Below are 17,478 nucleotides of genomic sequence, written 5' to 3'. Positions count from 1 at the left end.
AGGGAGATCGTATCAACATACACTGGCCAGCACAGGATGGGGGGAGTAGACAACCCAATTTGCAATCAGACTTACAGAGGTGGTCTGAGCATGAACAGTACCCGTCCCCACGGGGGAACAATTACTATTAGGGGTGCCCAGAACGAGTCCCATCCTTCATCATGCATTTTGTTCCAACTGATTGGCAAGTCTTACCACAAGTAATACTGCAAATTGATGGTATTAAAGTTAATTTGCTGCTTGACACCGGAGCAACGACTTCAAGCGTAAACAAAATAGACTTCATTAATGATAAATGCACCGAAAGAAGTTCTATGGGTATAAATGGGACGACAGTGATACATAAGGTGACAGCACCGCTCCCGGTTTGTACTCTTACGGGGGAACTAGTGACGCACATGTCTTTTGCAGTCCTACTAGAATGCCCCGTTTGCCTATTAGGAAGGGATTTAATGGCAGCATTACAGATTTCATTAGTCTTTGACAAAAAAGGAAGACTGACAGCAACCTCAATGAAATGTGACCTGACAAACCCAAAGAGACGTGACATGAATGGGTTCTTTTTAAGCATACCAATGTCCCTGGAAAATCATCCAATCTGGGCAAAATGTAAAGACTCAGTAGGAACAATTAACTGTGAGCCCTACCGGCCCTGTTTGAAGGAGGGGGTTATGCCAACCTTTCAAAAACAATACCCATTGAGTGAGGAAAAGTTAGAGGGTATAAAGCCACAAATTGAGAAATACTTGCAGATGGGAATTCTTAGGAAAATTGTCAGTCCCTGGAATACCCCGATAAATCCTGTAAAAAAGGCTAATGGCACATGGAGGCTGGTACAGGATCTGAGGAAGGTAAATAAGGCAATTATCCCACTTCCCCCCTTGGTGGCAGATCTTACAGCTGTGTTTGGGGCCATTCCTGCGGGATCCAGATACTACACTGTAGTTGACCTCAGTAATGCGTTCTTTTCCATACCAGTGGCTTGGGATGCACAAAATCTTTTTGCTTTTCAGTGGGCTGATGATGGTCAGGTGACTTGGACCCGTCTCCCACAAGGTCTTGGGGATAGCCCAGCAGCCTTTTCTATTGTATTAAAGGCTACATTGGAAGATTGGGAACCAAAGAGGGGATCCACCTTAATACAGTACACAGACGACCTTTTACTCTCCAATTCGGAGTTAGAAGCCTGCGAAATAGATTCACGGAGTTTATTAGACCACTTGGCAAGCAAAGGACACCTGGCCTCGAAGAAGAAAATCCAATATGCAAGTACCCAGGTAGAGTATCTGGGGTGCATAATAGAGGCAGGAGAGAGAAAGATCTCACCCACTAGAGTCAAGGCAGTGACCTCCCTAAGCAGGCCGAGGGACAAAGCTACAATGCTGTCCTTTCTAGGGTCAATAGTGTATTGTAGGCAGTGGATTCCCGATTGCTCCCATTGGGATTCGATCCTAAGAAAAACTACACTCACAGAAGCACCAAAGGTAGTGGAGTGGACAGAGGACAGAGTAGAAGCCTTTGAGAGATTGATTCGGTCCCTGACCCAAGCCCCAGCCTTGGCCCTGGCAGATTATGGAAAGCCATTCCAATTATACTGTGTGGTATCGGGAGAAACCTATGCAGCGGTTCTGACACAGACACATGGGGGGAAAAACAGGCCAGTTTCATACCTATCGAGAAAATTACCTCCTGTAGTTCTTGGAATGCCTCACTGTCTCCAAGCACTAGCAGCCGCGGCTATGTCAGTAAAGGATGCTACTAAGATAGTCCATGGAAATATAATGGAACTTTTCACCACTCATACAGTCTTGTCCCTCCTTCAAAACATGACCACACAACACATGACAGCTCAGAGACTGTCCGGATATGAGACCATATTACTCAGTACGGCAAACCTGTTGATAAAGACATGTCCAGACACCTCACCAGTGATAAGATTTTGCATACACTTTTGAGACTTAAGCGTGAAGGTTCTGACAAACAAGTAGACCCAATACCTGAACACAGATGTGATGAAATAATCTTGTCATGCACAACACCTACGGAAGATTTAAAGGACACACCACAGACTGGCAGTATAGATGTTTTTGTGGATGGATCATGCACAAGACCAGATGACAGGACATACCAAACAGGTTACGCAGTGGTCATGCTCCCGAATCAAGTGATAGAAGCTGAACCAATTGTCACAACTTCGGCACAACAAGCTGAGTTGGTAGCGCTCACAAGAGCCTGTGAAATATTCGCAGGACACAAAGTGAATATTTATACTGACAGTAGCTATGCATTTGGAACAGTGCATGATTATGCATTAATATGGAAAAATAGGGGGTATATCTCAGCAGACGGGAAGAAGGTAGCGAATCGGAAATACATAGATCACTTGCTACATGCAATTCAATTACCAGAAGCCATAAGTGTGATAAAAGTGAAAGGACACTCTGCAAAAGGAGATTATCAAGCTATGGGAAACAACCTAGCAGATAGAGCAGCAAAAATGGCAGCCAAGAGAGACACGAGAAGGGAAAATAAGTTATTATTCATGACAGACTTTGAAAGTGAAAACTGGGTGTCAGTAGTATATCAACTTCAGAAACAGTCTACCAGTGAGGACATCAAGTACTGGAAATCTCAGGGACTGCAGACGACAGATACAGGTATGTGGACAAAAGATCGGATATTGGGGGTTCCTACTGCATCAGCACCGCTCCTAATATCTTATCTTCATGGTCCTGGACATTTAGGAAAACAGTACATATCAGAACATTACAAGTCACTGTTCTGTACACACCAATTGCAGAGATTGATAGACGATCTGGTCGACTCATGCATGACTTGTGCACAGAATAATGTTCAAGGAAAAGCACACGGAAGACATGGGAATCTACCACCCCCTACAGGCCCTCTGCAAGATTTGCAGATGGATTATACACACATGCCAAAGCAACCCGGGAATATAAGATATCTGCTTGTAATAGTCTGTAGGTTCTCCGGATGGTGTGTAGCCATACCTACTTCAGGAGAAACAGCTGGTGTGACAGCTAGGGCATTGATAAATCAATGGATTTCACTGTATGGACTCCCTCGGGTAATTCATTCAGATCAGGGACCTGCTTTCCAGTCCAAACTAATACAAGAACTGACAAAGATTTTGGGTTTCCAGTGGAAACTCAATATAGCCTACCACCCCCAAAGCGCAGGAGTAGTAGAAAGAATGAACAGAACCATTAAGGATAGGTTAAAAAAGGCTACTTCAGGAACATTGAAAGATTGGCTGAAATTTCTACCCGCCATTCTCTACCAAATAAGAACGACACCAAATAAACAAACAGGGTTGTCACCTTATGAAGTGTTATTCGGTCGACCCCCTAATACGTGAACAGTACGTGAAACACTTGGTAGGTATACTCTCAGAAAATTATGATAAGGTTGCTGTCACCTTTCCTCCTCTTTCCACAGATCCAACTCATCCATTCTTGCCCGGAGACAAAGTTCTGATGAAACAACTAGCTGCCCGCCACAAGACTGGTCCAATATACCAAGGTCCATTTGAGGTTCTAAGAGTTGCTCGAACGGCTGTCCTTACTGACCAGAGTCCACAGTGGATACACGCCAGCCGGCTCAAGAAGACACCAGAAGGAGTCCTCAGGGAAATCCCCGGACAAACATGAGTCCTTCGGACAAGATGCCTTCAAAGGAAATGACTTTGATCATACCCCCAAGCCTGCAAAGTAGATATGAGCGATGGCTAAGAGGCTATCCAAAACCACTTTGTCCAAAGGATCCAAAGACTATGCAGGACTTGTATGAGGAAGAATTTATGTTCAGGGAGTATACCAATGAACTAGAAACTGAGGACTTGAAAGATCAAAACTTTCCTGAACCGTTTAGTAAGCAGATGATTCAGAGAATGAAACTGTCACCCTTAAAAAGGGAAGTACCCTGAGAAAGATACCGAGAATTGGTGTGTGGTATAAGAAGTGATCACATGGAATGGGAATTCCATATGATCAAAGAGGGGATTGTAAGGAAATAATGTCTGTATCCACACACGTTCACATATATATATATATATTAATTCAGCTTCTATGCTTGTATTAAATATGCAGAGTTCTTCTTTAAAGGTAATATTTTATACTCTTATGACAACAAGGTCTAGTAACACAAGCTAAACAGGAAATGGCTGTCTGAAGCTTAAAACCGCATGGCTAAAAAGAGATATGCATGCTTTAGCAAAAGAAAGCCACATTTGTAATAGAGGTACCTGAAGAGAGAATTGCCGAATGCATGGCATCATAGCTGCAGAAACATATATATGCACATATATACCTGTTACACATATATCTAACATGTGCATTAGACATATATTTTACATTTACTGCAATACGAGATATCTATATATAAGCATTTTTTGTATATTTAGTTGTACTTGTTTAGATAAGTAAAAAAACATTTGCTCAGGTAAATGTTGGTACAAGATGGTACAAGATAAACAAAGATAATTCCGAGAAATATTTGAACAAAGCTAAAATCAACAAAGATTGTGGTTAGATATCTGAATACTAAGAATTATAAATGCGTCACATATGTACCTTGTTTCTAGGAAATTATCATGACTTTTTTTACTTTGGTTGTATAAGTTTAGGGGAGGTATATGGTAATCTTGTGGTTTGTATCTATAAATTGTCTACGATGTCAAAATAAAGACACAACCATTTTAAACCTATCAACATGTATTGGTCTTCAGTGGTTGCCCGACCGGAGGTTCACCCACAGACAAACCAGGGGCCCTTTCAGACCTGGTTTCCCCCGGCAGCACCAGACGCCAAAGTACTCTGACACTGTGCAACCAAATTGCGGAGGTCAGCTACCTCCAAAGACAATCCCTGCATGCGATCAACCAAAGCATCAATTGTCTCCCTTTTGCATAAAACGACAGTACGGTGGGTTAAAATGTCACGGTAAGTAAGATAAGGAAAGGAAACAGGATACGGCAAAGCAAACAAAACAACTGACTAGGCCCCAAAAGCTAGGGAACAAAAGGGGTCACCTCCTAGCAATCCCTAAAAGACTTTCCCTATGCTGCTATGCCCATGTGCATATCTCGATGGTAGATATGCACATGCCCACGTACCTAAAGCTGTAACACACTGGACCAAATCCTCAGCAGTAGGGAAAAGGGAAAGAGACTACCAGCTCCTTCAACCACCGAAGGAGCTTGCGTCACTGTAGGGGCCTAGTAAAAACAGACACAAAAGGAAAAAGGGAAAAGGACTTATCTATAGATGAGTAGGAGCAGACGATCAACCAAAACTTTTAGCGCTCAAACAAGGAAGAACTATAGCCCACAAAGGCTATAGGGAGAGGGAGGAATAAATAGCCTTCCCAATGACCAAACGAACCACACCTGTTAGGAGGTGGGATTCTGTTCAAACCCAAAACAAAACAAACTGTCAGATCGAATCACGTGCAGATACTCTGACAGATCATCTCAGAACACCCACAGGGCAGGGCTTGACACCTAAACCCTCAGATGAACACTGTAAAAAAATAAAATAAAAACTGCTAAAAAAAAAAAATGTTGTCACCTTACATCGCTAAAAGTGCAACACCAAACAATCAAAAAGGCATATGCCCCCCAAAATAGTACCATTCTAATCGTCACCTCATCCCGCAAAAAATTAGCCCCTACCTAAGACAATTGCCCAAAAGCTGTTATGGCTCTCAGAATATGGAGACACTAAAACATAATTTTTTTTGTTTCAAAAATGATGTTATTGTGTAAAACTTAAGTAAATAAAAAAAAAGTATACATATTAGGTATTTTTGGTCACCTTATATCACAAAAAGTGTAATAGCAAGCAATCAAAAAGTCATATGCACCCCAAAATAGTGCAAATAAAACCATCATATCATCCCGCAAAAATGATACCCTACCTAAGATAATTGCCCAAAAACTGAAAAAACTATGGCTTTCAGACTATGGAGACACTAAAACATTATTTTTTTTTGTTTAAAAAATGATACCATTGTCTAAAACTTACATAAATAAAAAAGTAGACATATTAGGTATTGCCACGTCCGTAAGAATCTGCTCTATAAAAATATCACATGACCTAATCCCTCAGATGAACAACGTAAAAAATTTAAAATAAAAACAGTCTCAAAATAGACATTTTTTTGTCACCTTACATCATAAAAAGTATAATAGCAAGTGATCAAAAAGTCATATGCACCATAAAATAGTACCAATCAAACCATCATCTCATACCGAAAAAAATGAGCCCCTACACAAGACAGATAAAAAAAATAAAAAAAATAAATCTTTCAGAATGTGGAGACACAAAAAAATATTTTTTTTCGAAAATGCTTTATTATGTAAAACTGAAACAAACAACCAAAAAAAGTCATATTTGGTATTGTAGCGTCCTGTTTTATAAAAATACCACATGATCTAACCTGTCAGATAGGTTGTAAATAACAAAAAATTAAAACGGTGCCAAAATAGCTATAAAAGTGTAATATATAGCAACCAAAAATCATATGTACCCTAAAATAGTACCAACAAAACTGCTACCTTATCCCGTAGTTTCCAAAATGGGGTCATCTCCATTTTCCATTAATTCTTGTGGAACAACTAAAGGGTTAACAAAGTTTGTAAAATCAATTTTGTATACCTTGAGGGTGTAGTTTCTAAAATGGGGTCACTTTTTTGGAGTTTCTACTCTAGGGGTGCATCAGGGGGGCTTCAAATGGGACATGGCAGCTTAAAATTATCCCAATGAAATCTGCTTTCCAAAAACCATATAGCGTTCCTTTCCTTCTGCGCAATGCCGTGTGCCTGTACAGCAGTTAACGACCACATATGGGGTGTTTCTGTAAACTACAGAATCAGGGCCATAAATATTGAGTTTTGTTTGGCTGTTAACCTGTAGCGATACCCCTTTGTAGCAGAAGGGTTTCACCGCCAGAGACGTTCTTTTCCCAATGGTGAGAGGTGCTGCAGGAACTCCAGGGTCATTCGTGAGGGAAGCAGGAATCAGTGACCCAGTGCAATGCTGTATGGTGGAGTCGACATGCCCACTCCGTGTAGGAATACCTCCCTTCTTTTTGGACTCCCGAAATCGTCGCCGGTAGGCTAAGTTCAGGGGTGACAGCGTACTGGGCTAACAAAGCCTACTTTACCAGATGGTAGTGTGGTATGTCCACATCAGGAATGGCACAGAAAGCATCAGAAGCTTTCCCAGATAATTTCCCTGATAATATGGTGACCCATTCCTCCGCGGGTACCCGGTGTAAAGTGCACTGCCGTTAAAAGTCGGCCAAAAATAAATCTATCTCGTCGTCACTTTCCTGGAAGGACTTAAATGCTGCGAATTGAATCTTTTTCCGCTCAGTATAACTTAAGCTCGGGGACACAGGGGCGCTGAGAGGCTGCTGGGTTGCGAGTCGCCGATCTTCCCTGCACCTACTGGCCTCTGCCTCAGCTCCGGCAAAGACTTGGTTGATTCGTTCCCATGATTAATTCGGGCCTTAGACTGTCAATCTGTTCCGAACAGCTTGAATGAAAGTGGCGTCTTCATCAATTTCTATATTGGTTTTGGTCATCACTGCAGCATGATCCATTTCGATCAGCTTGGCTATCAGTTCCCGTCATGGGCGATTGCTAGCTGACCTTCCCTGGCTCTCGAGTAGATCCTTCAGTGTCAGCCTTTTCAACTTGTCATACTGACTCTCCAACAGGGTAGCACTCTCTCTGGGTAGAAAGGACCATCCCACTGCTTGCCACCAATTGTAGCGATACCCCTTTATAGCTGAAGGGTTTCACCGCCAGAGACGTTCTTTTTCCAATGGTGAGAGGTGCTTCAGGAACTCCAGGGTCATCTGTGAGGGAAGCAGGAACAGCTCTTACAAGAGCTAGTGAACTGTGATATAGCGTTTTCCCCAATAAGAGACAGAACTGCCTTTATTGGTGCCACACTTGGCCTTATATGCAAGTCCCCATGCAAGAGGACCTCCCATCTGAACCTGATGGGCAACTGCTTGACAAACACACAGACCAATGGGAACAGGACACACAGTCCCTCCCCTCTGCCTGGGAGATAATTAGGTCAGGGAGATAATTAGGTCCGATACAATTACCAAACACAATTAACAAAACACAATAGGCTCTGCCTGTGATACAATTACCAAACATAATGGGCTAACTTAATCACTCACAGGCAGATAAAAAGGTTTTAAAGCCAAATACATTACAGGGGCCATATAGAAAAGGGAACAGTGGGCATCCAATGAATAACCAGGTGGGAAAATGAATAGTGGTGAAATCCAAAAGGCAGAGAGTCTGTCACAATAAAGCCAAATATATTACAGGGGCTATATAGAAAAGGGAACAGTCGGCATCCAATGAATAACCAGGTGGGCAAATGAATAGTGGTGAAATCCATATAACCCTTGCTTTGTAACAGGAAAAAATGGATTAAAGTGGAAAATCTGCCAAAAAAGTGAAATTGTGAAATTTCATCTCCATTTTCCATTAATTCTTGTTGAACACCTAAAGGGCTAACAAAGTTTGTAAAATCAGTTTTGAATACCTTGAGGGGTGTAGTTTGTAAAATGGGGTCATTTTTGGGTGGTTTCTATTATGTAAGCGTCACAAACTGATTTCAGACCTGAACCGGTCCTTAAAAAGTGGGTTTTGGAAATTTTCAGAAAAATTTCAAGATTTGCTTCTAAACTTCTAAGCCTTCTAACGTCCCCAAAAAATAAAATGGCATTCACAAAATGATCCAAACATGAAATAGACATATGGGGAATGTAAAGTAATAACTATTTTTGGAGGTATTACTATTTATTATAAAAGTAGAGAAATTGGAATTTTCAAATTTGCAAATTTTTCAAAATTTTTGGTAAATTTGGTATTTTTTTATAAATAAAAAAGAATTTTTTGACTCAATTTTACCACTGTCATGAAGTACAATATGTGTCGAGAAAACGTTCTCAGAATAGCCTGGGTAAGCAAAAGCGTTTTTAAAGTTATTACCACAAAAAATGGCCTGGTCCTTAAGGTGAAATATGGCAGGGTCCTGAATAGAGATGGCCTTGTGGTTCGCCCGGCAGTCATTTCGCGGCAAACTTTGCTTGTTCGCGATTCACCAAACATGCGAACATATGGCGATATTCGAATGCGCCATATTTTTTTGCATGGGAAACACAAAAGGGGTTGGTCAGCACATCCCAATGCACAGGTGCACGCTGCCATCACTGAAAACACAAAACAACACAACATATAATGCAACAGTTCTCTGCGAACCAAATAAAGTACAAAAACATATTGTAATGCTAATGCTATGCTAATAAAGTAGAGATGCTTGGCAAATAAATTTTTTACAAAATAATTTGAGCCCGTCTGCCGCACGTCAAGGCAATCTCTATAGGACGGGAACCTAACACTAAGTTCTACCTGTTAAGTACCATGACAGCGACCATGAAAATCAGGGGGTGTAGGTTCCAATTTCATGGTCGCTGTCATGGCACTTAACAGGTAGAACGTGCGGCAGACGGGCTCAATTAATTTTGCACAAAATTTATTTGCCAAGCAACTCTACTTTATTAGCATAGCATTAGCATTACAATATGTTTTTGTACTTTTTTTTGGTTCACAGAGAGCTGTTGCATTATATCTTGTGTTGTTTTGGGTTTTCAGTCATAGCAGCGTGCATCTGCGCATTGGGATGTGCTGACCAACCCCTTTTGTGTTTCCCTTGTATTTTGCACTGGAGGTGTGACTGACTCCAGTCAGTCGTGCACTCCTGACCAGCCTGTCTCCCTCATAGGCTGATTTTAATTAGCATGAGTATAAAGCTTAGCCTGCTCCTCCCCACTCACTGGAAGCCCCTGACACCAGGAGAGTTATGGAGTGGGTAGTGGACTTGGCATGTGGAACCTACACCCCCTGAATTTCATGGTCGCTGTCATGGCACTTAACAGGTAGAACTTAGTGTTAGGTTCCCGTCTGTCATGGTCTTACCTTCTTGCTGTTCTCCTTCGTTTGACATGTGCTGGCGGCCATCTTGGTTTCTGGGTTTCTTGTAGCCTCCCACCCTGCGGCTCCTCCTTCCCACTGGGAGGAGCTGGATGCCTAGCTCATATATATAGGAGGTCTGTGGCTTCAGTTCCTTGCTTGGTCCTCCTGTGTTCACATGCTTCTAGACTGCTGCTGTTTCTGGTTCCTGATCCTGGTTTCGTCCGACTACCCTGCTGGTTCCTGATCCTGGTTTCGTCCGACTACCCTGCTGGTTCCTGATCCTGGCTTCGTCTGACTACCCTGCTGGTTCCTGATCCTGGCTTCGTCTGACTACCCTTCTGGTTCCTGACCTCTGGCTTCGCAAAGACTCTGCTTCGGTTTCGCCATCCGTTTGGACTTTTGCTTTACAGCTTTATTTTCAATAAAGTCTTCTTATTTTCACTTATCTCTTGTTGTACGTCTGGTTCATGGTTCCGTGACATTAGGACCAAGCCATGAATTCTGACGGTACAGGGCCATCCTCGCTACCCACGCTGGTTGCCAGACTTGATCAGCAGGATCACCTGTTGGGTCGGTTCGCTGTGGCGTTGCAAACCCTGCTTGAACGCACGGCTCATTTCGCTCCCGTTGCCGATGGGTCGGTTGTCGCTCCTGGGCCCGCTCCTACTGCCGCTCCGGTTGTTGCGCCAGAGTCTACCCCGACACCTGTTGTTGCACCTGCGGTGTTTCGGGGTATGACCGGTTCTGCCCCTCTTCCACAGCGCTTTGGGGGAGAGCCAACTCAGTGCCGAGGTTTCCTTAACCAGGTGGGCATTTATTTCGAGTTGCTGCCACATGCCTTTCCTACTGAGAGATCAAAGGTGGGCTTCTTGATCTCGCTGCTCTCGGACAAGGCCTTGGCCTGGGCCAGCCCTTTATGAGAGAGCAACAATCCGGTGGTTGCCGAGTTTTCCGGTTTTGTTGCTTCTCTTCGGAAGGTATTCGATGTGCCGGCTCGTGCTGCCTCTGCTGCGAAGCTCCTTATGTCCATCAGACAGGGTTCACGATCCGTAGCTGAATACGCCATTGAGTTTCGTACCCTGGCAGCAGAGGTGGGCTGGAATAATGAGGCTCTGGTCGCTGCTTTCTCTCATGGTCTCTCGGATGCCTTGAAAGATGAGGTTGCAGCTAAGGACCTACCAGTGGAGCTCGAGTCTCTTATTTCTTTCCTGATTTTGATTGACACCAGACTCAGGGAGAGACCTTCCTTTAAGGAGAGCCTGCGGAGGTTTTCTAACAGATTGGCGCCTACGTTTGCTGTCCCACCCGTGCCTCCCTCTCCTCCCACGCCTCCTGGGGATGACTTGTCTGGGGGTGAACCCATGCAGCTGGGGTTTGCTCGCCTGTCCGAGGGGGAGAGGGTACTCCGGAGACACGAGGGCCGATGCATGTACTGTGGTCTCGGTGGGCATTTTCGGTTGGCATGTCCGAACCGTCCGGGAAACGCTCGCACCTGAGATCCTGTCGGGGGCAGATCTTGGGTGGAGTCTCCTCGTCCCCGGTTTCCCGTGTTGACAAACCACTGATCACTGTTGTCCTCTCCTGGGTCGGGGGCTCGGTGACGACCCAGGCGTTGGTGGACTCTGGTGCTGGTGGTTTGTTCATTGATAATGTGTTCGCTGCCGCCAATTCCATTCCTCTGCAGGCTCGAGGTTCCCCACTGGCTCTTGAGGCGATAGACGGCAGACCCCTTCTGCCGCCACACGTGACTCATGAGACCCTTCCAGTGGGGATAGCCATTGGTGCCGTTCACAGAGAGTCGGTCTGCCTCCAGGTTATTTCGTCTCCACACTACTCGGTGGTCTTGGGGTACCCCTGGCTCCGGAAGCATAATCCAACTTTCGATTGGAGATCGGCCGAGATCCTCTCGTGGTCACCGCAGTGTGGGGCTAGTTGCATCCATGGGTCTGTCAAGTTGCTGTGTACTTCCTCGGACTCTCTGTTGCCTCCTGAATACGAGGAGTACTGGGATGTATTCGATAAGGTGCGCGCGGTTGCCCTACCTCCGCACCGCCCATACGATTGTGCCATAGAGTTACAATCTGGTGCCGTTCCTCCTCGTGGCAAAGTCTATCCACTGTCGGTAGCGGAGAATGAGGCCATGGAGGAGTACGTGGGGGAGGCGCTTTCACGCGGACACATTCGCAAATCCTCGTCCCCGGCAGGGGCTGGATTTTTCTTTGTGAAAAAGAAGGGCGGTGAGTTGAGGCCTTGCATCGATTACAGGGGTCTCAATCGCATCACGATCAAGAACGCTTACCCGATACCCTTGATTTCCGAGCTGTTCGATCGCCTTAAAGGGGCCACGGTCTTTACCAAACTCGACCTGAGGGCGGCATATAACCTGGTAAGGATCAAGGCGGGCGATGAGTGGAAGACCGCGTTTAACACCAGGACCGGTCATTATGAATCCTTGGTTATGCCCTTTGGGTTGTGCAATGCGCCCGCAGTCTTTCAGGAATTCATCAACGATGTTTTCCGTGACCTGTTGCAGCAGTGTGTGGTGGTCTATTTGGATGACATCTTGGTATATTCTGAATCCATGGAGGCCCACATTCTGGATGTCAGACGAGTGTTGCAACGGTTACGAGAGAACAAGCTGTTCGGTAAGCTTGAGAAATGCGAATTTCACCGATCTCAGGTAACCTTCTTAGGTTACATCATTTCCGCTGAGGGGTTCTCCATGGATCCTGAGAAGGTTTCGGCTGTCTTACAGTGGCCCCAGCCCAGTGGTCTTCGTTCCCTGCAGCGCTTTTTGGGCTTCGCCAATTATTATCGGAAGTTCATCAGGGACTTTTCCATGCTAGCCAAGCCTCTCACGGATCTGACCAGGAAGGGCAGTAATTCCCAGGTCTGGCCGCTCGAGGCCATCCGAGCTTTTGAGGCTCTAAAGTCCGCCTTTGTGTCGGCTCCGATTCTGTCGCATCCCAACCCTGGGTTGCCCTTTGTCCTCAAGGTGGACGCGTCTGAGACGGGAGTAGGCGCCCTTCTGTCTCAGCGTAGAACACCAGAGGGTCCTCTGCTTCCTTGTGGGTTTTACTCCCGGAAACTGTCTTCCGCGGAGTGCAACTATCAGATGGTGACAGGGAGTTATTGGCCATCGTGCAGGCCCTTAAAGAATGGAGGCACTTGCTCGAGGGTTCGGTGGTTACGGTCCTCATCCTGACGGACCACAAGAATCTGACCTACCTTTCTGAGGCCAAGAGATTGACACCACGTCAGGCCAGATGGGCTCTGTTCTTGTCACGTTTTAATTACGTGGTCTCCTACCTACCCGGTTCCAAGAACATCAGGGCGGATGCCTTATCACGGCAGTACTCCGAGCTGTCCAGGGAGGAGTCGATTCCGACTTCAGTCATACCTCCGAATCAGATCTTGGCCGCCATTCGCACCAGCCTGACCTCTCCCCTGGGTGAGCAGATTTTGGCGGCTCAATCTGGTGCTCCCTCTGGGAGACCCAACGGCAGATGTTTTGTGCCTGAGGAGTTGCGCACTCGGTTGTTGCGAACCTACCATAACTCCAAGACCGCGGGGCATCCTGGAAAGAATCAGCTGTCCTGGGCTGTTTCACGTCTGTTCTGGTGGCCTTCCCTACGTTCCGACATCGCCGCATATGTAGCGGCATGCTCCGTTTGTGCCCAGAGTAAGTCCCCTCGGCACCTTCCGTTGGGCCTTCTGCAACCCATAGCCACCGGGGAGCGCCCATGGTCACAACTGGGGATGGATTTCATTGTGGACCTCCCTGCATCCCGAGGCCATACGGTCATTCTCATGATTGTGGATCGGTTTTCCAAAATGTGCCACTGTGTTCCTCTCAAGAAGTTACCCTCTGCACAAGAGTTGGCCACGATTTTTGCCAGGGAGGTCTTCCGGTTGCACGGTTTGCCCAAGGAGATTGTGTCGGATCGGGGGAGTCAGTTTGTGTCCAGGTTCTGGCGCGCCTTTTGCTCCCAGTTGGGGATTCATCTCTCCTTCTCCTCGGCCTACCACCCTCAGTCCAATGGGGCCGCAGAACGATCCAATCAGGCCTTGGAGCAATTCCTTCGTTGCTATGTCTCCGATCACCAAGACAATTGGGTTGACCTCCTGCCTTGGGCTGAGTTTGCCAGGAACACGGCGGTGAACTCTTCCTCTGGGACGTCTCCCTTCATGGCCAATTATGGGTTCCAACCTGCCGTGTTACCGGAGGTATTCTCTCCCCAGGATATTCCGGCTGTGGAGGATCACCTTTCCGTCCTACGTGCTTCTTGGGTACTGATCCAGAAGTCCCTTGAGGTCTCTGCGCAGCGCCAGAGACTCCAGGCTGATCGCAGACGAGCGCCTGCTCCTTCCTACCAGGTCGGAGACCGTGTATGGTTGTCCACCCGCAACCTCAACCTTCGAGTGCCCACTCCCAAGCTGGCGCCTCGCTTTGTTGGTCCCTTCCGAGTGCTTCGCAGGGTAAACCCGGTAGCCTATGCCCTTGCGCTTCCTCCTGGCATGCGGATCTCCAACGTGTTTCATGTCTCCCTGTTGAAGCCACTGGTGTGTAATCGTTTCACTTCCTCGGTTCCTCGGCCTCGTCCGGTCCAAGTGGGTAATCGTGGGGAGTATGAGGTGAGCAATATCCTGGACTCACGCCTGGTCCGCGGTCGGGTGCAGTTTTTGGTCCATTGGCGTGGTTATGGTCCAGAGGAGCGTTCCTGGGTTCCCTCCGCAGATGTCCATGCTCCTGCCTTGCTCCGAGCCTTCCACGCACGCTTCCCTCAGAAACCGTTCTTTACTCCGCGGAGGAGGGGCCCTTGAGGGGGAGGTACTGTCATGGTCTTACCTTCTTGCTGTTCTCCTTCGTTTGACATGTGCTGGCGGCCATCTTGGTTTCTGGGTTTCTTGTAGCCTCCCACCCTGCGGCTCCTCCTTCCCACTGGGAGGAGCTGGATGCCTAGCTCATATATATAGGAGGTCTGTGGCTTCAGTTCCTTGCTTGGTCCTCCTGTGTTCACATGCTTCTAGACTGCTGCTGCTTCTGGTTCCTGATCCTGGTTTCGTCCGACTACCCTGCTGGTTCCTGATCCTGGTTTCGTCCGACTACCCTGCTGGTTCCTGATCCTGGCTTCGTCTGACTACCCTGCTGGTTCCTGATCCTGGCTTCGTCTGACTACCCTTCTGGTTCCTGACCTCTGGCTTCGCAAAGACTCTGCTTCGGTTTCGCCATCCGTTTGGACTTTTGCTTTACAGCTTTATTTTCAATAAAGCCTTCTTATTTTCACTTATCTCTTGTTGTACGTCTGGTTCATGGTTCCGTGACACCGTCTTACAGAGATCTCACTTGACGTGCGGCTGACGGGCTCAAATAATTTTGTACAAAATGTATTTGAAAGGCATCGCTACTTTATTAGCATAGCATTACAATATGTTTTTGTACTTTTTTTGGTTCGCAGAGAGCTGTTGCATTATATGTTGTGATATTTTTTTGCATAGCGTCGAACTTTGACCCATGACACATTTATCAGGTGGGACAGGACAGCCAATTAAGACGTTTCAGTACATGGACACACCCCCAACCCTATAACAGAACCCGATCTGGCAGCCATTTTACATCATGTGTTTTGCAGGGAGAGGTTGCATTTTGGAGCAGGGACAGTTAGGGACACCAAATGCTAGCTAATAGGGCCACAAAAGTCCTTTTAAGGACTGGTATAGGTGTGATATAGAGGGGTGTGATATACTTATAATAAACTTTCTAACATAGAGATTATATTATAGTGTATTTGTATTGTGCAGCAGTTGTGTGCGGTTCTGCTGTTATATTGCAGCTAGATAGAGGGACAAACGCTATTGGAGTAACTAATTGGAGGCCATTTTGGCACCAAAAATGATAAAAGCCAAAGGGGGCCCAGCATGCATGCGGAACCTACACCCCTGAACTTCATGGTCGCTGTCATGGCACATAACAGGTTGAACTTAGTCGCCTTGACGTGTGGAGACGGCTTAAATAATTTTGTACAAAATGATTTGGCAAGCATCTCTAATTTAAGCATAGCAATATAATACATTTTTGTACTTTATTTGGTTTACAGAGTGCTGTTGCATTGTATGTTTTGTTCTATATTAGAGTAACAAATTGCAACGGGTGTGATATACCTGTTGCCCCAAAAATGACTGCTTGAGGGCTGCGATAAACCTTCTTCCACAAAATCCTGATTGAGGGGTGTTATATACCGGTTTCCTCCAGATACTGATTGAGGGGTGCTATATACCTGTTTCCCCCAAATACTGATTGGGGGTGCCATATACCTTCTTCCACTAAATACTGATTGAGGGGTGCTATTGCTATATACCTTCTTCCAACAAATACTGATTGAGGGCTGCAATACACCTGCTTCCACAAAATACTGATTGAGGGGTGCCATATACCTGTTTATGATGGGGGAGTGGCCTGGCTATGGAGGAGTAAGGACGCATCTCGACATCGCTACACTCCTCAAAATGGTGGTAAGAAAGAAGAAAAATATACAGGCGACCCTTAATCAGCCGGAGCTCACTCAACCACACGGCATTGAAAGATTTCTCAGCATGGGATCGCAACACTCACCTCCCGCACCATCTTCCTGCGAGTCCCTTTCAGTTGAACTTGCAGAAACCACCAGGCCTGATGCTCACACAGAAACAAAAGCGGACATTCAGGAATCTGATGATTAAAACAGGGAGGTAGAGGTGTTATGCTCCGCAGAGCTGACAGAGAAGGTAACAGAGAGGAGGCCGGTGTTCTGCCGAAAGTCTATAGCGGAAGTCACGTGGCGCGCTGCGCAAGCGCACAAGCGTACTTCCGCGAATCATTCCTGCAGCCTCCACTGCAGTAGTTCGCACACCGCGCGTGCACACACTTAAGGGTATAGAGACTTCTTAAAGTGACAGTGATCTCCATTAAAATACAGCTCCGCCGCCACCCCCACCAGCGCTCATTAATCTATATTAATTTGTACCCTCGCGGGCTCGCTTTGTTCGCCACGCATCGGGCTCGGCCTCGCTGCGCTCGGCATTTAGTAAATCTAGCTCTGTGCCGCCATTGTTAGTAAAGAAGGAAATGGATGGTAAAGAAAGAGATGGATAGTCTCTTTCTTTACCATCCATTTCCTTCTTTACTATCAATGGCGGCACAGAGCTAGTTTTACTAAATGCCGAGCGCAGCGAGGCCGACCCCGAAGCGTGACGAGTGAAGCGAGCCCGCGAGGGTACAAATTAATGTAGATGCTGTATTTTACTGGAGATGACTGTCACTTTAAGACATCTCTATACCCTTAATGGTGCGCGAAGTACTTCAATGGAGGCTGCACCACGTGACTTCCGCTATAGACTTTCGGCAATCTATAGAGATCTGGCAGAACACCGGTACACGGGACACATGTAGTATTGCCAGGTAGTCCGTCACA

This window comes from Bufo bufo, chromosome 7 (assembly GCF_905171765.1).
Source record: "Bufo bufo chromosome 7, aBufBuf1.1, whole genome shotgun sequence".
NCBI lineage: Eukaryota > Metazoa > Chordata > Amphibia > Anura > Bufonidae > Bufo > Bufo bufo.
This window is presented reverse-complemented; position numbering follows the sequence as displayed.